General features: G+C 44.2%; 1 protein-coding gene across 1 annotated transcript in view; it reads right to left on the minus strand.

Moving 5' to 3' along the window:
- LOC311515951 (uncharacterized protein) overlaps positions 1-25,561 on the minus strand; it is a 411,106-nt gene that overhangs the window by 20,810 nt on the left and 364,735 nt on the right. The window lies entirely within an intron of this gene.

Below are 25,561 nucleotides of genomic sequence, written 5' to 3' on the forward strand. Positions count from 1 at the left end.
TTCAGTAAGGGGCCCACACATTCCTTGGCTTTCTTCTTGTTGCCAACATACCTGAAGAAACCCTTCTTGTTACTCTTGACATCTCTGGCTAGCTGCAGCTCCAGGTGCGATTTGGAAGTCGCTCCAGGTGCGACTTCCCAAGGTCCCTCCCAGCCCAACATTTCTGTGATTCTATGTTTTCACTTTGGCAGCTCCTTATCTGAGGGAACTAAAGATCTACCCAAGCTTCTTCCCTCAGTTCATCCCTCCTCAATTTTTGAAAGCATCTGAAGACAGTTTTTCAAGGGGTGTTTATAGCTTTAATCCCTGCCTATCTTTTTATACAGGAGTAGCAAAAAAAACCAAAACAGCTACTTAGCTTACAATACCTTTGAGATGTCTGCACATCTCATGGATCCTAACCATGGTGTGTGGGTGCACGAGCACAGCAGTTTGGAATGTTTTCACTAGCGGGGTCCAGTATGGGTCATGCATGTGCACTCTCTAGGTCCTCATGTCCTCACCCCTTGCCAAGGGCATAAGGAGCAAAGTGACCCCACTGCCACTCAGTTCATTCACTGCCCAGAATCTTCATTTATTTCCTACAAGCTGTGAGGAAGAAAGGCTGGTCATGGGATCCACATGTGCAGATATCTTGATGAACCACAGCTACTCTAAGGTAAGTAACTCTTCTTCATGTACTGCACATGTGCTCTTACTAGCTAATCACTCATGGTTATTAGCTAGTAGTCATCTTCAATGGAGGTGGGTGATAGGAGCTATTTGAAAAGAGATTGCTGAACTGCCCTTCCAAAACGGGCATCTGACTGGGAAGGTGTCACTAATGAATAATGTTTTGTAAATATATGGCCTGAAGTCCAGATAACTGCTCTACAAATTTCCAAAATTGGCACCCTACTTAAATGTGCTGCTGATGTTGCCAGTGCCCTGGTAGAGTGAATCCAAATGTTTGAAGGAGGACTTCACTTACGAATATTATATGCAGTCCTAATACAATCAGATTTCCATTTTAAAGTCTGTGTGATGAAAAAGCCAACCCTTTAGATTTATTATCATAAGCAACAAAAACTTTTGAAGTCTTATGAAAAGATTTAGTTCCATTCAGATAGTATAATAAAAACCTTTTTACATCCAAGATATGTAGTTTAGTTTTAGCTGAAGATTAATGAGTTTTGGAAGGGAAAGAATGGTAAGTGAGCAAACTGATTGATGTGAAAATCTAATAAAATTTTGGAATTAAAGATTGTGAGGTCTCAATTACCTGTCCATATGAAAAACCATCTGAGGAGGGCTTATCATTAAGGTCTGCAATTCACTTATTCTACATGCTTGGTACCAAAAACCCCACCTTCATAAACAATGGATTAATTTGACACTTTGGTAGTGGTTCAAAGTGGGGATAGAAGGGAGGAGTCCATAAGAGAAGAAAGCACTAGATTTAAATCCTACATTGGAGCAATCTTCCTTATGGGAAATTCATATTACACCTTTCAGAAATCCCGCAAATAGTCCTGAATGTTTTAAATATAACAAATAATCCAAAATAATCAGAACAAAACAGAGTGTGTGACCCCTAGATAGAGGCCATAAAGAAAAATGCTTCCATTTTCCAGAATACCTATTCTAGTAAATGATTTCATGCTCTGAACTAAGATGTTCTGTACCTCCGATGAACATTTGTTACCTAACATGGACATCCAGGTACCATTCACATTGAGATGCAGGATTTGGATACAGGACTAGACCATGATTCTGCAATATCATGTCATTCTGGATCAGAAGCATGAAGAACTGATGATTAGATAGAATCAGTGGATCCAAAAACCAGAACTGGTGAGGCCAGGCAGGAGCTATTTGTATAACCCAAGCCTCCTCTTGGTTTTATTTTCCTTAACACCCTTGGAATGAACGGGGGGGTGGGGCGGAGGAGAGAAGCACATATCAGATGGTCAGACCAGCTGATCATAAAAGGGCCCGCTCTAGATCCTGGACTCTTTCCTGCTCAAGAGCAAAATATTGAACACTTCTCATTCTGATCTGAAGCAAACAAGTATATTTGGGGAAAACCCCAGTCTTGGAAGATTTGATTCAATAATGAGTTATTTAGCTCCTATTCATGGGACAAGGTCAGCGTTCTGCTCAGAGAGTATGCCACACCACTGTTTTCCCCTGAAGATTAACAGCAGTCATAATTATGTGATTCTGAATGCCCCAATCCCACAGATCTTTCGCTTTTTGATGAAGCATGTCTTGCTATCTAAGTAGTAGTTTAATTCTTTGTAGCTGTCTCTAAAAACTTGGATCAAAGTGTCCTTGATCAAAGGTAGAAAATCCTTGCAAGCTAGTCTTTGACCTTGGTTCTAATACCATTTATGTGTAACTGAAATCTGGGCTGGACCAAAGGTCATGAGTCTAAACATACCTATGTTCTACATGATCTACACAAGCTCCCCAACCTTTCTCGGATGCATCATTATCAGTGTTCTGGATGGTATCAGATGTGAACGGCATTCTTGCACATACGTTTCCTTTTATTGTCCATCATTCTATTAATGATATAATCTGCCTTGGAATAGTCACCCTCAATGACATATTGTTACTATCAGGCTTGTAGAAAGGTTTGATCCAGTTTTGAAAGTTCTGAGGTGTAATCTGGCAAATGGAGTCACAAAGGTATACGACACCATAGGGCCTAGAAGCTTGAGGCATGACTTGACTGATATGTGAGGATAATCATGAAGGTGGAGGATCAGTTGTTTTATTATTTGAAATCTGTCCAATGGGAGGAATACTCTTGTGGCTACAGAGTTCAGTGGAGCACCAATAAATTCTATCAATTGGGACAGAATCAGATTCGACTTTTAAAATTGATCCTCAACGCTTGATATAAAAACAGTAGAATTGCCTTCCTTGCTGCTACGGTCACCTTTTCTCATGATTTTCCTCTCATAAGCCAATTGTCTAGATAAGGGTAAAACATGTAATCCCTGTCTGCACAGATGAGCCAGTACTACTGTCATAAATATAAAGGGAAGGGTAAACCCCTTTGAAATGCCTCCTGGCCAGGGGAAAGCTCCTCTCACCTGTAAAGGGTTAAGAAGCTAAAGGTAACCTCGCTGGCACCTGACCAAAATGACCAATGAGGAGACAAGATACTTTCAAAAGCTGGGAGGAGGGAGAGAAACAAAGGGTCTGTGTCGGTCTGTATGCTGCTTTTGCCAGGGACAGAACAGGAATGGAGTCTTAGAACTTTTAGTAAGTAATCTAGCTAGGTATGTGTTAGATTATGATTTCTTTAAATGGCTGAGAAAAGAATTGTGCTGAATAGAATAACTATTTCTGTCTGTGTATCTTTTTTGTAACTTAAGGTTTTGCCTAGAGGGGTTCTCTATGTTTTTGAATCTAATTACCCTGTAAGATATCTACCATCCTGATTTTACAGGGGGGATTTCTTTATTTCTATTTACTTCTATTTTTTATTAAAAGTCTTCTTGTAAAAAACTGAATGCTTTTTCATTGTTCTCAGATCCAAGGGTTTGGGTCTGTGGTCACCTATGCAAATTGGTGAGGCTTTTTATCCAACATTTCCCAGGAAAGGGGGGGTGCAAGTGTTGGGAGGATTGTTCATTGTTCTTAAGATCCAAGGGTCTGGGTCTGTAGTCACCTAGGCAAATTGGTGAGGCTTTTTACCAAACCTTGTCCAGGAAGTGGGGTGCAAGGTTTTGGGAAGTATTTTGGGGGGAAGGACGCGTCCAAACAGCTCTTCCCCAGTAACCAGTATTAGTTTGGTGGTGGTAGTGGCCAGTCCAAGGACAACGGGGGGAATATTTTGTACCTTGGGGAAGTTTTGACCTAAGCTGGTAAAGATAAGCTTAGGAGGTTTTTCATGCAGGTCCCCACATCTGTATCCTAGAGTTCAGAGTGGGGGAGGAACCTTGACAACTACTGATAGGCATTTGGTGAATACCCTTGACGCCGATGAAATTCCAAAGGGACATACTCTAAACTGGTAATGGTTTCTCAAAGCCACAAATCAAAAGGTATTTGTTGTGTGGGGTGAATACACACATGCAAGTAAGCATCCGTAAATCAAGGGTAATGAAACAATCCATGAGATTTAGTGCAGGAATAATCAGAAAAAGAGTTTCCATATCCAATCTGGCACATTGAATGTATCTGCTTAGATTCCTGAATGTAGGAGTGGATACAAACCTCCTGTAAGGAAGGGGAAATCCTTGAGGAACCAGCTCTGCTTCTCTGCTTATCATTTTTGTATCCGAAGTTATGAATATTGACTAGCGATCTGTATTTCAAATGGGCTTACTCTGGAAAACACCACAGCCAGCCTTTCAGGTACAACAGTGAAGAAACCAGATGGGGCTGATGGCCCATCAGCAAAGACAATGGATTGTGGAACAGCTTAACCTTCCTGTGGATGTTTTCGCCAGCCTGTAAGCAATGCCCTCTATAACACTGTCAGGGCAGGTGACCAGATCACATGTATCTGGACTTCATCTTGGGATGTCAGTATTTTGCCACAAACCGATCTAGGAATCAAGTTTTGAAACAAAGGGTTCCTGCCATAATCTAAAGGTATATAAGGTGGGAGTGACATCATCCGTTGTTCTTTACTCCCCACACAAGATGACTCCTGAAAACACCTGAGGAACAAAGAGTGAACTGGTGGAAGTGCTGGACCCAGGCTAAAGGGATTTCTAGCCTGTGTATGAAAGACCTGGGGATTCCAAGCTGTAAAACAAATGCAGCTTGCCCCTTAAGAATCTGCAGCCTGCCTGTACCATCAGTTAGAGTGAGAATCTGCTAATTCATATCCAATCTACTTAGTTTACTAAGCTTAGTTTGTGTTTTGTTTATTTGCTAGGTAATCTGCTTTGATCTGTTTGCTATCCCTTATAATCTCTTATAATCTCTCTTTTATAGTTAATACATTTATTTTACATTTTAATCAAACCAGTGAGTTTGGAGTGAAGTGCATGGGAAACTTGGCTCAGAGTGGCTGTTGCATTTCCTCTTCACATTGAGGGGGAGGCGAACTGGATAATAAATTCATACTGGTTGACGTTTGGACCAGGGCAAGATGGTACAGCTCTGGGGTCCTAGGCTGGAAAGCTGGGGGTTATTTTGGTTGTAGACTCTCTGTTGTTGGTTCACATGCAGTGGCTGGTCAGAGAGCCTGCATGTAACTGCAGCTGGGCGCATCCCTACCTGCGTGTATACTGGTGGAAGTGTAAAACCGGGACCGTGTCTGCAGCTTATCACAGCAGCACAGTGTGAGAGGGAGCCCATGCTGGCGGGTCAGAGGGCTCAGTGGTACCCCAGTTCCAGGTGGCACCCTGGGGGGGAACCAGTCACAATTATGTCATGGCAAGAGAAGCCATGGTGAAGTCATTTTCCCCCTTTCCCTCCCTGTCACTTTCTTTGCTTTTATTTATTGCACATTAGTTTGATATTTAAAATGTGTATTATTTCTAAAAACTGTCATGAAGCACCCCAAGTGCTGCACCAGGGGAAGAGAGGGTAACTTTTAAAATAAAATTATTGTTTTATTATTTATTGCATTCTCTCCGCATGTGAGAGTAGGCTAATCAGTTTCACTTTTTTTTATAATCTGCCTAGGTCATTGTTCCTTTTGGTTTCAGTAGCACAATGCTACATTGACTGGGCTGCCAAAACTGCAAGTGAATATTTGTTTCCAAACTGGCTCCAAATAGAATTTTTAAAAAATCACTAAAATATTTCTATTGATCTTAGGTTTTGCAAAAGCTTCCCTAATTGAGGGCAAATGTGACCTTTAAAATTAAAAAAAAAAAAAGCATACGTTTGTCTGAAAAATGCATCTATTGTTATTACAAGTAACATCTAGGATTTCTTCACTTGAGAGATTACAGGGGAGAAAAAATTCTTAATTTGTCTACTTTTTGCATTTGGCAGCGTTTTGTTTGTAGGCAGTTTAACTGTTTCCCCCATAACTTCAGTTAGTTGGCTGGTTTCCCTTTCGCATGTGTGCGTCTCTCACACAGCAGGAACAAGGAATGAAAAACATTTTTTTAAAATGGGGAATACAGCCCTGATCTCACAAGCCGCTGCACACAGACAGACTTCTGTGTCCTGTGGAGCCACACTGAAGTCAATGGGGCCCTCCATTGGGATCTGCCCACACACAGCAGCTTGCAGGATAAGGGCCTGTGCTGGTAAAAGGACAAAATCTGTCAGGAAACTCAGAAGTGGGTATAGTACTGGAAACTACTTTTAACATATTATAATTTTTCTAACTGACAGGGTTTCAGGTTGATGGCGTCCCTTTAAAAAAGCAGAACACTTTTCAAAAAAGCTGACCCTGCAAGCTAGTAATGCCTAACAGAAGCTCTAACATACTTTCAGTCTATTGTTAATATTTTCTGATTCTCTGTCTACTTCATAGCATTTCAGAGGGGAAAATAATTGTCACATGGTACACACACCGGTATAGAACAGCAGCACAGCTGTTTATTCCCAGACTCTTTGAAATACACAAAGTATTTGAAATACACACAGCAGTCTGTGAATTTTCTCTTAAGGGAATTACAATCTGTTACCATAAACAGACAGATTTTTTTTAGATTCAGTTTACCTACCGTTCCATGCTTGTGCTGCAAAATGAAAAAATTCACAAATGTTCTGTCCTGTTCCCCTCACTTGTTTCACCCCAAATTAATACTTTTGGAGCCAAAAAGAGGGAGGAAGGTTCTATGTAAGAGAGAGCAAAGAGAAGCAACAAACTGTCACTGAATCACTGCATTTGCACTTTTTAAAAGTCTTAGCCCTGGTCTACACTAGGACTTTAGGTCGAATTTAGCAGCGTTAAATCGATGTAAACCTGCACCCGTACACACAATGAAGCCCTTTATTTCGACTTAAAGGGCTCTTAAAATCGATTTCCTTACTCCACCCCTGACAAGTGGATTAGCGCTTAAATCGACATTGCCGGCTCGAATTTGGGGTACTGTGGACACAATTAGATGGTATTGGCCTCCGGGAGCTATCCCAGAGTGCTCCATTATGACCGCTCTGGACAGCACTCTCAACTCAGATGCACTGGCCAGGTAGACAGGAAAAGAACCGCAAACTTTTGAATCTCATTTCCTGTTTGGCCAGCGTGGCAAGCTGCAGGTGACCATGCAGAGCTCATCAGCACAGGTGACCATGATGGAGTCCCAGAATCGCAAAAGAGCTCCAGCATGGACTGAACGGGAGGTACGGGATCTGATTGCTGTTTGGGGAGAGGAATCCGTGCTATCAGAACTCCGTTCCAGTTTTCGAAATGCCAAAACCTTTGTGAAAATCTCCCAGGGCATGAAGGACAGAGGCCATAACAGGGACCCGAAGCAGTGCCGCGTGAAACTGAAGGAGCTGAGGCAAGCCTACCAGAAAACCAGAGAGGCGAACAGCCGCTCTGGGTCAGAGCCCCAAACATGCCGCTTCTATGATGAGCTGCATGCCATTTTAGGGGGTTCAGCCACCACTACCCCAGCCGTGTTGTTTGACTCCTTCAATGGAGATGGAGGCAATACGGAAGCAGGTTTTGGGGACGAAGAAGATGATGATGAGGAGGAGGTTGTAGATAGCTCACAGCAAGCAAGCGGAGAAACCGGTTTTCCCGACAGCCAGGAACTGTTTCTCACCCTAGACCTGGAGCCAGTACCCCCCGAACCCACCCAAGGCTGCCTCCTGGACCCAGCAGGCGGAGAAGGGACCTCTGGTGAGTGTACCTTTTAAAATACTATACATGGTTTAAAAGCAAGCATGTGAAAGGATTACTTTGCCCTGGCATTTGCGGTTCTCCTAGATGTAGTCCTAAAGCCTTTGCAAAAGGTTTCTGGGGAGGGCAGCCTTATTGCGTCCTTCATGGTAGGACACTTTACCACTCCAGGCCAGTAACACGTACTCGGGAATCATTGTAGAACAAAGCATTGCAGTGTATGTTTGCTGGCATTCAAACAACATCCGTTCTTTATCTCTCTGTGTTATCCTCAGGAGAGTGAGATATAATTCATGGTCACCTGGTTGAAATAGAGTGCTTTTCTTCAGGGGACACTCAGAGGAGCCCATTCCTGCTGGGCTGTTTGCCTGTGGCTAAACAGAAATGTTCCCCGCTGTTAGCCACAGGGAGGGGGGAAGGTTGAGGGGGTAGTCACGCGGTGGGAGGAGGCAAAATGCGACCTTGTAACGAAAGCACATGTGCTATGTATGTAATGTTAACAGCAAGGTTTACCCTGAAAGAGTGTAGCCACTGTTTTATAAAATGTGTCTTTTTAAATACCGCTGTCCCTTTTTTTTTTCTCCACCAGCTGCATGTGTTTCAATGATCACAGGATCTTCTCCTTCCCAGAGGCTAGTGAAGCTTAGAAAGAAAAAAAAACGCACTCGCGATGAAATGTTCTCCGAGCTCATGCTGTCCTCCCACACTGACAGAGCACAGACGAATGCGTGGAGGCAAATAATGTCAGAGTGCAGGAAAGCACAAAATGACCGGGAGGAGAGGTGGCGGGCTGAAGACAGGGCTGAAGCTCAAATGTGGCGGCAGCGTGATGAGAAGAGGCAGGATTCAATGCTGAGGCTGCTGCAGGACCAAACCAGTATGCTCCAGTGTATGGTTGAGCTGCAGCAAAGGCAGCTGGAGCACAGACTGCCACTGCAGCCCCCCTGTAACCAACCGCCCTCCTCCCCAAGTTCCATAGCCTCCACACCCAGACGCCCAAGAACACGGTGGGGGGGCCTCCGGCCAACCAGCCACTCCACCACAGAGGATTACCCCAAAAAAAGAAGGCTGTCATTCAATAAATTTTAAAGTTGTAAACTTTTAAAGTGCTGTGCTTAAAGTGCTGTGTGGCATTTTCCTTCCCTCCTCCACCACCCCTCCTGGGCTACCTTGGTAGTCATCCCCCTATTTCTGTGATGAATGAATAAAGAATGCATGAATGTGAAGCAACAATGACTTTATTGCCTCTGCAAGCGGTGATTGAAGGGAGGAGGGGCGGGTGGTTAGCTTACAGGGAAGTAGAGTGAACCAAGGGGTGGGGGGTTTCATCAAGGAGAAACAAACAGAACTTTCACACCGTAGCCTGGCCAGTCATGAAACTGGTTTTCAAAGCTTCTCTGATGCGTACCGCGCCCTCCTGTGCTCTTCTAACTGCCCTGGTGTCTGGCTGCGCGTAACCAGCAGCCAGGCGATTTGCCTCAACCTCCCACCCCGCCATAAACGTCTCCCCCTTACTCTCACAGATATTGTGGAGCACACAGGAAGCAGTAATAACAGTGGGAATATTGGTTTCGCTGAGGTCTAAGCGAGTCAGTAAACTGCACCAGCACGCCTTTAAACGTCCAAATGCACATTCTACCACCATTCTGCACTTGCTCAGCCTGTAGTTGAACAGCTCCTGACTACTGTCCAGGCTGCCTGTGTACGGCTTCATGAGCCATGGCATTAAGGGGTAGGCTGGGTCCCCAAGGATACATATAGGCACTTCAACATCCCCAACAGTTATTTTCTGGTCTGGGAATAAAGTCCCTTCCTGCAGCTTTTGAAACAGACCAGAGTTCCTGAAGATGCGAGCATCATGCACCTTTCCCGGCCATCCCACGCTGATGTTGGTGAAACGTCCCTTGTGATCCACCAGAGCTTGCAGCACTATCGAAAAGTACCCCTTGCGGTTTATGTACTCGGCGGCTTGGTGCTCCGGTGCCAAGATAGGGATATGGGTTCCGTCTATAGCCCCACCACAGTTAGGGAATCCCATTGCAGCAAAGCCATCCACTATGACCTGCACATTTCCCAGGGTCACTACCCTTGATATCAGCAGATCTTTGATTGCGTGGGCTACTTGCATCACAGCAGCCCCCACAGTAGATTTGCCCACTCCAAATTGATTCCCAACTGACCGGTAGCTGTCTGGCGTTGCAAGCTTCCACAGGGCTATCGCCACTCGCTTCTCAACTGTGAGGGCTGCTCTCATCTTGGTATTCATGTGCCTCAGGGCAGGGGAAAGCAAGTCACAAAGTTCCATGAAAGTGCCCTTACGCATGCGAAAGTTTCGCAGCCACTGGGAATCGTCCCAGACCTGCAACACTATGCGGTCCCACCAGTCTGTGCTTGTTTCCCGAGCCCAGAATCGGCGTTCCACAGCATGAACCTGCCCCATTAGCACCATGATGCATGCATTGGCAGGGCCCATGCTTTCAGAGAAATCTGTGTCCATGTCCTGATCACTCACGTGACCGCGCTGACGTCTCCTCCTCGCCCGGTATCGCTTTGCCAGGTTCTGGTGCTGCATATACTGCTGGATAATGCGTGTGGTGTTTAATGTGCTCCTAATTGCCAAAGTGAGCTGAGCGGCCTCCATGCTTGTCTTGGTATGGCGTCCGCACAGAAAAAAGGCACGGAACGATTGTCTGCCGTTGCTCTGACGGAGGGAGGGGCGACTGACGACACGGCTTACAGGGTTGGCTTCAGGGAGCTAAAATCAACAAAGGGGTGTCTTTACATCAAGGAGTATTTCAGGCAGGACTTCACGGAGGGTTCCAATAAGAAATGGTGCACCTAAGTTATCGTTCTTATTGGGACAAGGAGGTTAGCCTGGCCTCTGATTGATACATGGCTAGATTTACCTCGCTGCACCTTCTCTGTGAGTGACTGCAGTGTGACCTAGAGGAATGAGTCCCCTAGACAGGGGAGGAGGCAAATGAGTACAAAACAAATCTGGTCTATTTCTTGTTTTGACCCACTCCATCTATCTTTTACATCTTTGGCTGGCAGCAGACAGTGCAGAAGGACTGCATGCCATCCACATCTCATGGCTGCTCGGCAGAAGATGGTACAGTACGACTGCTAGCAATCCTCATCTCTTGCCTGCCTGGCAGAAGATGGTACAGTACGACTGCTAGCAGTCCGTATCGCCTGCCCGCTCACCGTAAGACGGTTCAATAGGACTGACTGCAGGACTAAAGAGAATGACCTGGTCAAGTCACTCCAAATTTAGTCCCTGCGCCCATGTCTGCCCAGGCGCTCCCAGCCGACGTGGCCAGGAGCACCTCGGAGACGACGAGGACGACTACCAGTCGTATTGCACCGTCTGCTGCCAGAAGGCAATGGGTTGCTGCTACTGTTTAGCAATGCAGTACCGCGTCTGCCAGCACCCAGGAGACATAGGGTGACGGTTACCTGAGCGGGCTCCATGCTTGCCGTGGTATGGCGTCTGCACAGGTAACTCAGGAAAAAAGGCGCGAAATGATTGTCTGCCCTTGCTTTCACGGAGGGAGGGAGGGAACGGGGGCCTGACGATACGTACCCGGAACGACCCGCGACAATGTTTTAGCCCCATCAGAGTGCTCCATTGTGACTGCTCTGGACAGCACTCTCAGATGCCCGATTGTTTGCCGTTGCTCTGACGCCGGGAGGGGCGACTGAGGACACGGCTTACAGGGTTGGCTTCAGGGAGCTAAAATCAACAAAGGGGGTGTCTTTACATCAAGGAGTATTTCAGGCAGGACTTCACGGAGGGTTCCAATAAGAAATGGTGCACCTAAGTTATCATTCTTATTGGAACAAGAAGGTTAGCCTGGCCTCTGATTGATACATGGCTAGATTTACCTCGCTGCACCTTCTCTGTGAGTGACTGCAGTGTGACCTAGAAGAATGAGTCCCCTAGACAGGGGAGGGGGGGAAGCAAATGAGTACAAAACAAATCTGGTCCATTTCTTGTTTTGATCCACTCCATCTATCTTTTACATCTTTGGCTGGCAGCAGACGGTGCAGAAGGACTGCATGCCATCCACATCTCATGGCTGCTCGGCAGAAGATGGTGCAATAGGACTGCTAGCCATCCTCATCTCTTGCCTGCCTGGCAGAAGATGGTACAGTACGACTGCTAGCAATCCGTATCGCCTGCCTGCTCACCATAAGACGGTTCAATAGGACTGACTGCAGGACTAAAGAGAATGACCTGGTCAAGTCACTCCAAATTTAGTCCCTGCGCCCATGTCTGCCCAGGCGCTCCTGATCGACCTCACAGAGGCGACCAGGAGCACCTCGGACATGACGATGACGGCTACCAGTCGTACTGTACCGTCTGCTACCACAAGGCAAGGGGTTGCTGCTACTGTGTAGCAATGCCGTACCGCGTCTGCCAGCACCCAGGAGACATAGGGTGACGGTTACCTGAGCGGGCTCCATGCTTGCAGTGGTATGGCGTCTGCACAGGTAACTCAGGAAAAAAGGCGCGAAATGATTGTCTGCCCTTGCTTTCACGGAGGGAGGGAGGGAACGGGGGCCTGACGATATGTACCCAGAACCACCCGCGACAATGTTTTAGCCCCATCAGGCATTGGGATCTCAACCCAGAATTCCAATGGGCAGTGGAGACTGCGGGAACTGTGGGATAGCTACCCACAGTGCAACGCTCCGGAAGTCGACTCTAGCCTCGGTACTGTGGAAGCGCTCCGCCGAGTTAATGCACTTAAAGCATTTTCTGTGGGGACACACACACTCGAATATATAAAACCGATTTCTAAAAAACCGACTTCTATAAATTCGACCTTATTCCGTAGTGTAGACATACCCATAATTAAAATGGACTTAGCTAGAAAATATTGCACATCTGTTTAAGAAGCATCTATTTTGTATCTCTGCTCCTGAAGTAAGCAATAAAGTGTAGCGGAAAGCACAAACATTCACCAGCCTCAAAAAATGTCATCTATTACAAACCCTCTTGTCCTATATCTCTGGGGGCTTGGGGGGGTGGGGGGGAGGGAGAGGGTATTGCAGGACAAAGAGTTTTATAATGGCAAAATGTGTAATTTATATCAAACTTCTGCTTCTCCAAAAGACTGGAACTGTTCCTGCTCACATTTTCCAAAAAAAATCACCCTTAGACAAAGACCAGACCAGCAGAAAATATGGGATTACAATGGACAGGCTAATCTTTTATAAGCATAAATAATAAAATGAGCCATTTTCTTAGTAAAGAGAAAGATAAAAGGATGAAACCTGAAAAAAGGTATCAATCTAAGGGATTTTACTGCTATTCTATAGCCATCTGGACATCCTATGTAGGTGGCATGCACACTAGCATATTGTGGGCCAAGCGTTCTGCAGTTGTAAATTAGCACAACTTGGCCTATGGTCTGAAACCTCTTGCTTCTCAGCTCAACTAACTCAACTGCGTGCTGGGGAAAAAGGTGGAGAAATCCTTCCAAACAGAATGCAGTTTGGGATTTGGATTTGGAGTCCTCGCCACCTCCTTCACCAGGGGAGGAGGCGCAGTAAAGGATCTGAATAGGTGTAGATCTTACCGCCCTATTTTCAGTCCCTATCACTGTGAACAAGTTAGCAGGGAGCCCTTATAAATCCTTTCCCCTCATGTAGCAGAGAAAAGAATTTTCGTCCTTAAGTGACTGAAAAAGACTATTCCACCCTGACTTAATTTATAACTAATTCTGATACTTCCCTCCCACCAAATTTAAGATAAACAAGCTGTTTGGGTACAATACCCAATGTATTGTATCTCAATGACTATGTTTGTAGTTTTCAAAATTCTAGTTGACCCACATAATGTCCTGTATGTGGGGTAGTGAATTACATTCCTTTATAAAAGGCCATGTTGAATTACATTCTCTTTCCAAGGGCTCAGAGGTGAATAATTGCACCTGTCCTCCCTAGGCAGACAAAAGACGCTAAGTAGCAGCCAAATGGAAAAAGATTTAAGAAGAAAATCACTTTATAGTTGGGTAGAAAAACAGCTTAATCCAACCTTTCATTCTACTAGCGCAGCTTCTGAAAAGAGAAGGACTTTCAATCAAAATGCTATGCTAACAGGACAAAAATCAAAGTGTTTACTGAAAGTTAAGCAACTTAATTTTTAAACATATTCCTTTACATTAAACAACATTAATTATACTTAGCACTCACATTGTGGTTTCATCCACATATCATTAAGTGCTTTATAAATGGTGGGAATGCATTATCACCTACATTGCGCAGAGGGAGAAACAGATAGAGAAAGTTAAATGACTTATCCAAGGGCACAAAGTGGCAGAATCAAGAATAGAATCTAGATCTCCTGACAATCTACCTGCTGTGATGTTTATGACCATGCTTCATATACAGGATGGCATTAGCTTAGTCTCTTTCCCTGTCTGTTCTATGGAACTCCTGTTAAGGGCTTGGCAGAGGAGTCACGAGAAATAATGGCTTTAATGGAGTCATAATGCCATGGATCTGGGAGAAGTTCACAGGAGCAGAGGCCCACTGACTTCTGGTATTCTCCTGGTTAAGGAGAGAAACACCCTTCTCATGGCTTGTTGTGACAATTAGTCTATAACTTTTGCCTTCTTGGGAATTTATCATGGAAAGTAGGTCAAGTTATTTTCAATAGGAAATGTTATAAAAAGGTGCAAGAGAACCAGACAGACTAAATTAGTCCAAACAAAAAGCCAAAGCCACACTGATATAATTCAAAGACTATGTTGAAATCATGCTTGATAAAAACAGAAGATATGGAACTTGAAACTAGTGAACCAAAATTGGGGTGTCAGATATTAGGTCTAATTGGTAGACAAAATAATGAGGGCATGGGCTATTCCACCGGCTACTCTCTTTTTCGGTCCTTAAAGAAAGAGTCTTTGGGGACAAAGAACATACAGAAAGAACAGATGCGGAGAAAGCAGAATGGAGAAGAATTGAGGCTACTGAAGCAAGCTTCACAATCATGGCTGCCACCTCCACCATCTCCTGGGACCCCAGACCTTCTTTATCCTAATCCTGAGGGATGTCCTGACCAGACCAGGCCAAAGAGGGATCCAGATGACATCAGCACCCCTACAAATACCAATCCCAAACACCACCTGGGAGAAATGGGCTTGGACTTTAACAGAAGCAGCAGTAACAACAGCTCCAGCCCATCTCAACTAACTTCATTTCTTTTCCCCAGAAGGACAATTATTACCATCTTTGATATCATCTAAAACAGGAGCTCTCAACCTTTTACTTTCTGAGGCCTCCCCAACGTGCAAGAAAAACTCCACTGCTCACTTGTGCCACAATAACTGGTTTTCTGCATATTAAAGCCAGGGCCAGGGTTATGGTGTAGCAAGCAGGGCAATTGCATGGAGCCCCATGCCACAGGGGCCCCCATGAAGCTACATTGCTCAGGCTTTGGCTTCAGCCCTGGGTGGCGGGGCTTTAGGTTTCTGCCCTGGACCCTAGCAAGTTTAACACTGGCCCTGCTTGGCGGACCCCCTGAAACCTGCTTGCAGCACCCAAGGGGGGCCCGGACCCCTGGTTGAGAACCACTGATCTAAGCGACTGTCAAAGCAGCAGAGAGAAGGGTTCCTTTTAAAACGCTCTTCAGCTAAAGGGAAAGGGAACAAAAAATGTTGTTAAAATGAAAGCCTTATGTAATACTTGACATTTCAAATATTTAACTTTCTTTCTTTCTTTTCTGTATCTTTATTAAAAGGGTAAAAAGATTTCCAATGGCATGGTATTAAGCAGGTTGAGGTCTCTGTCTATCAAACCCCAGACCTTATTTAACACTGTTTAATGCTGGACAGTGACTACTGGGTTATGTTAACACCTTTGGCCCATTTATTTCATGTAAATTAATACAACACGCTACAGGTTGAGTCACAGAGAAGGGCATGAAACCCTGGACAGAACAGTGCCATAGAAGCTCTGTAAAGGAAACCTTGCAAAATTTCCAGTCACCTTATGTGGTTTATTCTCATGTAAGGGACAATCTGACCCATAAAGCCTTGAGAACAGAGGAGTAAATAAAAAAAATTGAACAAACTAACAGAGTTTGCAGAGCTGAGCCACATGTATGCATAAGGAAAGAAAAAGATGGGCATTTGTGCAGTACAAGAGAGGGGAGTTCATGGAGTAGGCTCAGCCAATCAGAGAATCTGAAGAAATGCCATGTGGAAACACCGATTCAATCCAGCTTGGAACTCTAAAAAGAAGCATCTCAAAAAGCTGCAGTGAAATTTTCACCGAGATCCTGAAGACAAAAACAAAAAGTCCTGCCTAGCGTGAGAGACACAATCAAAGGAAGCACTGCCGCTGTACCTCATGAAAGCTTATGCTCAAATAAATTGGTTAGTCTCTAAGGTGCCACAAGTACTCCTTTTCTTTTTGCGGATACAGACTAACACGGCTGCTACTCTGAAAACTACCATTTTAGAGAGAGACTCCACAAACTCCAAAAGGTAAAATGTCAAGTGTTTAAAGTCTTTAATCAGAGGTTACCAGAGTACAGAAGAAAGGTACTGATCAGATGCAAGAGGCAAAACCAATCATGCTCTGCTTTTATCTGGAAGTTTTAATCTACTGGAAACTCTTCCATAATCATACAGGTAATGTATAAATTCAGCGAGAGAACACTTGACTCATCCATATGTTTGGAAATATACAAGGATATAGCAAGGCCCAGTGCATGGGGCTTTGGCTTGGGACTCAGGGATCTATTCCCAGCTCTGCCACTGTTCTATTGTGTGACCTTGGGCCTCTGTTTCCCCTCCCATTTTTCATCTTATCTAAGTAGACTGACTTTGGGTCCGGGACTGTCTCTTACTATGTGTGCGCACACTGCCTGACACACGGAAGAAAGGAACAGCAGAATACGGACACACTGCCTGACACAAAGAAGAAAGGAGAACAGCAGAATACGGACCCTGGACTTCAGAAAAGCAGACTTTGACTCCCTCAGGGAACTGATGGGCAGGATTTCCTGGGAGAATAACATGAGGGGGAAAGGAGTCCAGGAGAGCTGGCTGTATTTTAAAGAATCCTTACTGAGGTTGCAGGAACAAATCATCCCAATGTGTAGAAAGAATAGAAAATATGGCAGGCAACCAGCTTGGCTTAACAGTGAAATCCTTGCTGATCTTAAACACAGAAAAGAAGCTTACAAGAAGTGGAAGATTGGACAAATGACCAGGGAGGAGTATAAAAATATTGCTCAGGAATGCAGGAGTGAAATCAGGAAGGCCAAGTCACACCTGGAGTTGCAGCTAGCTAGAGATGTTAAGAGTAACAAGAAGTGTTTCTTCAGGTATGTTAGCAACAAGAAGAAAGTCAAGGAAAGTGTGGGCCCCTTACTGAATGAGGGAGGCAACCTAGTGACAGAGGATGTGGAAAAAGCTAATGTACTCAATGCTTTTTTTGCCTCTGTCTTCACGAACAAGGTCAGCTCCCAGACTACTGCACTCGGCAGCACAGCATGGGGCGGAGGTGACCAGCCCTCTGTGGAGAAAGAAGTGGTCGGGACTATTTAGAAAAGCTGGATGAGCACAAGTCAATGGGACCGGATGTGCTGCATCCGAGGGTGTTAAAGGAGTTGGCGGATGTGATTGCAGAGCCATTGGCCATTATCTTTGAAAACTCATGGCGATCGGGGGAGGTCCCGGATGACTAGAAAAAGGCTAATGTAGTGCCCATCTTTTAAAAGGGAAAGGAGGACAATCTGGGGAACTACGGGCCAGTCAGCCTCACCTCGGTCCCTGGAAAAATCATGGAGCAGGTCCTCAAGGAATCAACTCTGAAGCACTTAGAGGAGAGGAAAGTGATCAGGAACAGTCAGCATGGATTCACCAAGGGCAAGTCATGACTGACTAACCTAATTGCCTTCTATGATGAGATACCTGGCTCTGTGGATGAAGGGAAAGCAGTGGATGTGTTATTCCTAGACTTTAGCAAAGCTTTTGATACAGTCTCCCACAGTATTCTTGCCAGCAAGTTAAAGAAGTATGGGCTGATGAATGGACTATAAGGTGGACAGAAAGCTGGCTAGATCGTTGGGCTCAACGGGTAGTGCTCAATGGCTCCATGTCTAGTTGGCAGCCGGTATCAAGCGGAGTGCCCCAAGGGTCGGTCCTGGGGACGGTTTTGTTCAATATCTTCATTAATGATCTGGAGGATGGAGTGGACTGCACCCTCAGCAAGTTTGCAGATGACACTCAACTGGGAGGAGTGATAGATACGCTGGAGGGTAGGGATAGGATACAGAGGGCCCTAGACAAATTAGAGGATTGGGCCAAAAGAAATCTGATGAGGTTCAACAAAGACAAGTGAAGAGTCCTGCACTTAGGACGGAAGAATCCCATGAACTGCTACAGACTAGGGACCAAATGGCTAGGCAGCAGTTCTGCAGAAAAGGACCTAGAGGTTATAGTAGACGAGAAACTGGATATGAGTCAACAGTGTGCCCTTGTTGCCAAGAAGGCTAACAGCATTTTGGGCTGTATAAGTACGGGCTTTGTCAGCAGACAGAGGGAAGTGATCGTTCCCCTCTATTCGACATTGTTGAGGCCTCATCTGGAGTTCTGTGTCCAGTTTTGGGCCCCACACTACAAGAAGGATGTGGAAAAATTGGAAAGAGTCCAGTGGAGGGCAACAAAAATGATTAGGGGACTGGAGCACATGACTTATGAGGAGAGGCTGAGGGAACTGGGATTGTTTAGTCTGCAGAAAAGAATGAGAGGGGATTTGATAGCTGCTTTCAACTACCTGAAGAGGGGTTCCAAAGAGACTGGATCTAGACTGTTCTCAGTGGTAGCAGATGACAGAACGAGGAGTAATGGCCTCAAGTTGCAATAGGGAAGGTTTAGGTTGGATATTAGGAAAAAAACTTTTTCACTAGGAAGGTGGTGAAGCGTTGGAATGGGTTACCTACGGAGGTGGTGGAATCTCCTTCCTTATAGGTTTTTAAGGTCAGGCTTGACAAAGCCCTGGCTGGGATGATTTAGTTGGGGATTGGTCCTGCTTTGAGCAGGGGGTTGGACTAGATGACCTCCTGAAGTCCCTTCCAACTCTGATATTCTATGCCTAGCACAATGAGATCCTGGTCTCGGTGGGGCCTCTAAGTGCCACTTTAATAAAAAACAACAAATATAAATGTTTATATTTAGGGGCCAAGGGCCAGATTCATTCATGATGTAACTATGGGTTTAATTATTAAGAATAGGACTGAGGGTTTTTATTCTTATTTAGATCAGAAGATCTCAGCATTGTGCATAAAGCAGTGACTAAAGCAACACCATCAAAGAGGGAGGACAAATGATCTTTGACTAGGCTACAGACCTGGAGCCAGAAGATCTGGGGTTTTACCAGCTGTGCTGCAGACATGCTGCATCTCCCTTGGGTTAGTCACAATTTCAATGTGCCTTCATTTCTCCATCCATAAAATGGGGATAACAACACTTCACTCAGGGGTGATTCTGAGGTGTCATTCCTTAAACTGATTGATAAAGTGTTCAGATACTATGGTGACATATGCCAAAGAAAGGCTCAAAGAAATTTTTTAAAAAATTGCAAAAAAGAAAAGAGCACTAACCCCTATCTACATTCTCCCCACCCTTTACAAAAAGTTTGCCCTTTAAAAATAAGTAAAAAGGGGCTGCCATACAGTAGTGGAAATACCGTGCTTATTGTAAGCAAGTACAATGCTTACATGCCCAGTGCTGGAATCTGGAAAAGTCTTGAGCCACACTGGTTTAACATTTTTGTTTACATAAAAGAGGAAATCTCTGTGATTTTGGTTTATGTTGCAACTCACTTTCAGTGCCAACATTTCTAGGTTTTTGCCATAAAGGGACTAGAAAGGGCACAGAAAAACCCAAATGAACCAGGCTGTTGTAAACAGAGCTGTGCGGGAAATGCAATTTCCTTTTTACAGGAAATTCCACAAATTCAAAATTTGTTTTCGTTCCAAATTGGAATAAAAACGACTAAATTTCAAAATTTCTCCTGAAATGAATTTTTTGGTTCAATCAAAACATTTCATTTTGATTTTGACTTTATTATAACTTACTGTATAATAGAAAAAAATTTGAAATGAAAGCAGTTTCAAAATGTAAAATTGAAAAATTTCGTTCTGATATGACTGAAACAATGTTAGTGTTTCAACCTTATCAAATTGCTTTGTTTTGATTTTTTTTTCTAAACGAAATGTCTTTCAAGTCAGCATTTTCTAACAAATTTTTCCAACCCGCTGAAATGTAAACATTAACTACTGCTGAAATCGTTGTTGAACATCATCCTACCTACAGCACTGATATCAACAAAAGCTCTTTTGCATGTGACAAGAACCAAATCTAGGCGCAGAAGGAAAATATTTGTCCATTCCACCTACATTGAACTGAGGGATTTGTATTAATTCAATATCCCCATTTAAAAATAAAAGAGGAGGAAGAGGCATTCCTAATCAGGAAAATTATTTAAAGCCGTATTTGTTGAGACTGGCTCAAAAATCCTCACCCTTAGGAGCTGATTACAACAACAAGGAAATCTTCTGAGCATCTTAATTATTTAAAAAGAAACCAACACAATTACTGGCCTTTTGAATGATCAATCTTTCGAAATCTGTCAGCTGTCTCCAAACATGTGACAGATTGGGAGTTTGTAGCATCTACTCTCCAGCTTTAATACTAGGATTTTCTCTGGGTGTGGACGAAGCCGTCACCTTACTTACAAATCCAAAAGACAACCTGTCTTGTTCATCTAATGTGTAACGGAGAAGCTGCAAAATAGAAACAGAAAGATCCTATTTGCCAAATTAAAAAAAAACCTCTTTAAATCAGAGCAGGGGTTTTTTTTTTTGGTTTTTTTTTAAATAGTAGCTGTATATATAGACATTTCCTGGGCTCTGTATTTACTGCTTCCCCAAGTCTCTCCTCTTGTCTAGATTTTTGGAGTTTTCTTTGGTTTTAAAAATATGATTGATTTTAGAAATATAATATGGGCGCATACAGCGGAAATAAAAAAAATTACATTAGTTGCAACTGGGTCAGGACCATAACACATCATTCCCGCGTAGTGGCTGAGAAATTCCATGAATTTACATATGCTATTTCCTCTGAGTTCTTCTGTTGGTTGGCCTGGTACACTACATCTCCCTCTACCCATGATTTTATACAGCACCCTTCACTTTAGTATCAGAGAGCTCCACTCCCATGGAAGTGGCAACGGTGTTCAGCCACCAAACCTGCTGATCCCCAAAAATCTGCAGGAATTTGAAGTCCTGTGCATCTGCAAATCCTGACAGGCTCCTCCTGCTGGGTGCAGTGCACATTGGAGCATGGCTCATACAGGAAGGGAAGCCCATGCTAGTAACTTGGCCAGCTTTTACTTTCATTGGGTAGGCCAATGGGTTTGGAGGGTGGGAGACAATGCTGCAGAGAATGGCCATCTTCCTTGTCACCGTCCAGTTGCTGCTTTGGACCTCAAAAGCCAAACACTGTTGGGGCCCGAAGAGGGGGTCTTCTGCAGTTTCAGCACTACTCCTTTGCATGCCTCTCAGGCCGGATCTGCAGCATGCTCCACTTGTAGGAGAAAAAGGAAGTCATAACCTATAGTTAACACATTTTCCAAGTGTGGTGGTGGGGTGGGTTTAATCTATGCTATAATTCTCTAGAAGGTAAAATACAGTAAATTACCTTGGCTAAACTGCTATATTACCAGTGACTTTTCCCTACAACCCTGGAAAGAAGCTCAATTTCAAAGGTTAATACACAAAACAAATATGCCCAGCTAACTCAAAGGCTGAATGTAAAACACATTTGTGGATTTTGTGATGTTTTAAAAGGCCTGGCCAATTTTTAATGGACTGTCATACATGAACGATTATGAAAGCACGACAATGACCTGAGCTGATCAGCTGATCCGATCTGAATTAACGGCATGTGATTGCTGCTTTGAAAAACTGGCCTAAAGAGGCAGCATTGAAAGCAATCTTACAAGTCACTGGTACAATTTGCCTCAGCTATAAGAAAGTGTGAAAGGAGAAGGAAGTCCATTAAGAAACATATTTGTTTTGGAGTTTGAAATATTTTTCCTCCCATGTGTTTTACATTTGCAGCCTAATAAGTTCCCATTTTGAGGCTTTGCTCCTGTGCGTAGTGATAATAGATAAACTCAATAAATAATGTGTGTCACCTGTTAGCATTCGTAATTGCACTGATCACAGAGCTTCCCCTTGCCACTGATACCTGCACCCTTGTTGTCAATTAAGAATATTCACATCACCACAATCCTCCTTTCACTTTCCTCCTAACTAGCACAGCTCTGCTTTAATACCAAGGTATCTGCTTTAATACCCAAAACCAAAGATTTGCCATTCTCTCCATTTTCACTTGGCTCATTTCTTCTTTTAAATTCTTCCCTTACAGTGTTCTGTAAGTTTTCTTATCAGAAGCCACACAAAACTAACTACTAGTGATAAACCTCCCTGCCTTTTGGCTTTAAACCTCACCCCATCCTGGCCATGTACAGACTAGAGGGCTTCTAAAGCTGGGGAGCAAGCTGGCAAGGTTATGTTAGATTCTCTGCTCATTTCATGGCTCAAAATGCCACTGATGTACTTTACACAATGCATCAAAGTGCCCTGTAACAGACAGTGAAAGGTGACCCACACCGGCAGTGTCACTTAGTCATTAGGCCAGGGTGTGGCAGATTGTCTCCCTCCCTGACATCCCCCCTTTCCCCTACAACTCAGTGCTGTAGGGTCTCATACCTTCTTTTGCGGCTCACCCTCCAGCCGGGTCAATCATTCCAATCTACCCCTTTTGGGGTACACACAAAAAAAGGTCCAAGAATGTAGAAATCTTTTGATGCCCACAAGGGCTTCAGACCTTTCTCCTTAGCTCCAGGACTTGGGGTCTGGACCCTTGTGTACTGGGGGCCTTCCCCAGCTGGATTCCCTACCAAGGGGTATACTCCCATTGTTGTCACACTTGTAGGTGTTGGTACAGGAGCCCAGGCCCACCCTGGCATCTGGGCTCCAATCAGGACCCAGTGGTCTGCAGCTATATTCTGCAGCTTGGGGTGCAGCTAACTAGCTGCCTCCGTGGATCACTTCCTACCTGAGCTCCCCTTTTTCCCCACAGGGTAAATTAACGGATGGAACTGAAAATAAAGTTTCTGACCTTCCCGAACAGTCACCACTCTCCTTTACAGGCCTGGGCAGGACAGGGTTCTCAGGGGTCAGGAAATGAAGTCCTGGGCTGTTCCTTCCCAGAGCTCAGAGCAGAGGTCTGTTTCCTTTCACCGCTTGCCCCCTTCTGAGCTTCTCCGCTTCCCCTTTTAAACTCTGCCTCCAGCTCGTGCAGGTTTGGCAGGTGTGGCCAGGCAGAGCCGCATGGGCCCACAGCTGCTCCTGAATCCCTTGTTTTCCAGCGTGGACTTTTGTATACCCCATCACACAGACATTTAGCTCAATGGTCCTGTGACAATGCCCTGTGTTGCTGAGTGCATAACCTAAGCTCAATTTCAAGGTCTGATCTGAATCCTGCAGGGCAAACAAGAGCATTCCAAGGAAAGTCTGGTTAAAGAATGGCAGTGGTGGGCTTCAGCAAAGCAAATCCACCCAGTACTTCTCAGCTGGAAAGTCCTTGAAGGTAAGAAAGGGTTAATGTTAAAGATTGGGAAAGCAGAGTGATTCTCAGAGCTCAGTAAGGGAAATAGAAGGGTTCTTAGAAAGGCATTTTCTATTCATATGTTCTGTCCTATTTATTTCCTTTCCCATCATTGCTGATTACCAAGACGTACATGTGTAAGAGGAAGCTTTCGCCTCTTTAATCAGCCTTGCTCTATTCTGTGAATCCACAATCCAGTGTTTGTGACATTACAAAATGAACCAGGCAGGAGGCTCAGGGCAGATCAGAAAGGCGACAACTTCTGTTTCACAGAGATATCTTGGAAATTAGCAGTGATGGGGGAAAATACAGAATTGCATGACGGTTTAATCCTCCCAGCCACACTCTTCAAATGAAGGGCAACAAAGTCTCTCTCTGCACCTGCCACATTGCCAAAAAACTTCACTGGAAAGCAGAATTGCACAGCATATCTCCTCACAGAGAAATGAGTGGCTCTGCTTTGGACAGGCTGTGCATCATATATCCACTGAACTCCAAAGAGGTTAAATGAGGGTATGATTTTTATTACAGATCTACATAGCATCACGTGACCTATCATAGAACATTTGGCAAATAGTGAAAGAGTGCTGCCGTCCAGTCTGATCTTGAGAATGGTGCTCTACTTCTGCAAGTCCCACTTACAGGAAATGAAATCAGTCTTTAAATATCTTTAGATACTACATGGCAGTATCACCAAAGGAAAGCTCAGCATCACACAACATGGTAACACAGAAGCTGGAAAAATCACATCATCATCATGCAGGGACTTCCCCTGAGAGGAAAAATTTACAAGTTAACAGCCAGATGTACAAAGTCTCAAGTGATCCTTAAAATGTAACATTATCTAGTTAGAGAGAAAATGCCACTTTCACCTCTTCTGATTAATCAGGACATACATGGTTAAAGTAAATTGTTAAGGCTCTGTTCGGACAAGAATTCGATTTCTGTGTTTTTGCCTGCAGAGTCTTTGTGGCATTTACACAGACCTTCACTGCTTTGGAATGTACAGTACTGTAAAATCTGAGTTAGAAAATAAAGGTTACATACCTGTAACTGGAGTTCTTCATGATGGGCTCTGCCTATTCACTCTCACAAGGTGCACTGGCAGGTTTGGATCTGACTCTACAACCACCTCATAACGGTGCCCACTGGAGTGCTCACACACCATTCCTACCTTTTTTGAACTCACATCCTGAACATTTGGAGGGCACCACTATTAAAGGGTGGGTGTTGTCCTGACCACTTCAGTTCCTTCCAATTGCTTCCTCAGGTCTAAAATTCCATTAGAATACTGAGGAAGAGGTGCAGGTGGATGGGGAACATTAATATTCCAAGACCATCTCAAAGAGATTTAGTTACTGGTAAGTAACCTTCATTTTTTCAAGTGTCCTCTGCATGGAATAGTTTGATAAGCAGTACCTCATGCAAGGAAGGTGGAACACAGAGTCCTGACTGAAATACTGCTCTGCCAAACTGAGCTAGGGTTAGGGAGCAGTGTTTTGTAAGGGTATATATAGAGCTCCAAGTTGCAGTCCTATAGATTTCTGCAATTCACACATGTCTAAGACATTATGGAGGCACCACTGCTTTAGTAGAGTGTGACCTAATCCATACAGGAAGTGGAACAGATCCTAGTTTATAGCTTTTCTCCATGCACAGTTTAACCCATCTGGATAACATCTCTGAAGAGATGGTTCTCTGCATGTGAAACAGACTAGGAGACTTTCTAAATTCCTTGGTTCTGTTAAGACAGTAAGTCAAAGCTCTTTCAGCATCCAGCGTATGTAGCTGTGGCTCACCTATGAGAGTGTGAGGTCTAGGGGGAAATACTGGCAGATTAATCATTTGATTAAGGTGAAAGTCAGACACTATGTTGGGAAGAATCTAGGATTAAGACAAAGTACTACCTGATCCTTGTGAATTAGCGGGCATGTAGTTCACTCATGCACTTAGCTGATGTTATGGCTATGATGAAAGCAGTTTTGATAATTAGGTGAAACAAAGAACACTCTCCAAGAGGCTCTATTATCTCGGTAAGGACTAAACTGAGATCCCACAACAATACTGGATCTGTATCAGTGGATACATATAGACAGGT

Source organism: Lepidochelys olivacea, assembly GCF_965140295.1.
Source record: "Lepidochelys olivacea isolate rLepOli2 genome assembly, chromosome: 2".
Classification (NCBI taxonomy): Eukaryota; Metazoa; Chordata; order Testudines; family Cheloniidae; genus Lepidochelys; species Lepidochelys olivacea.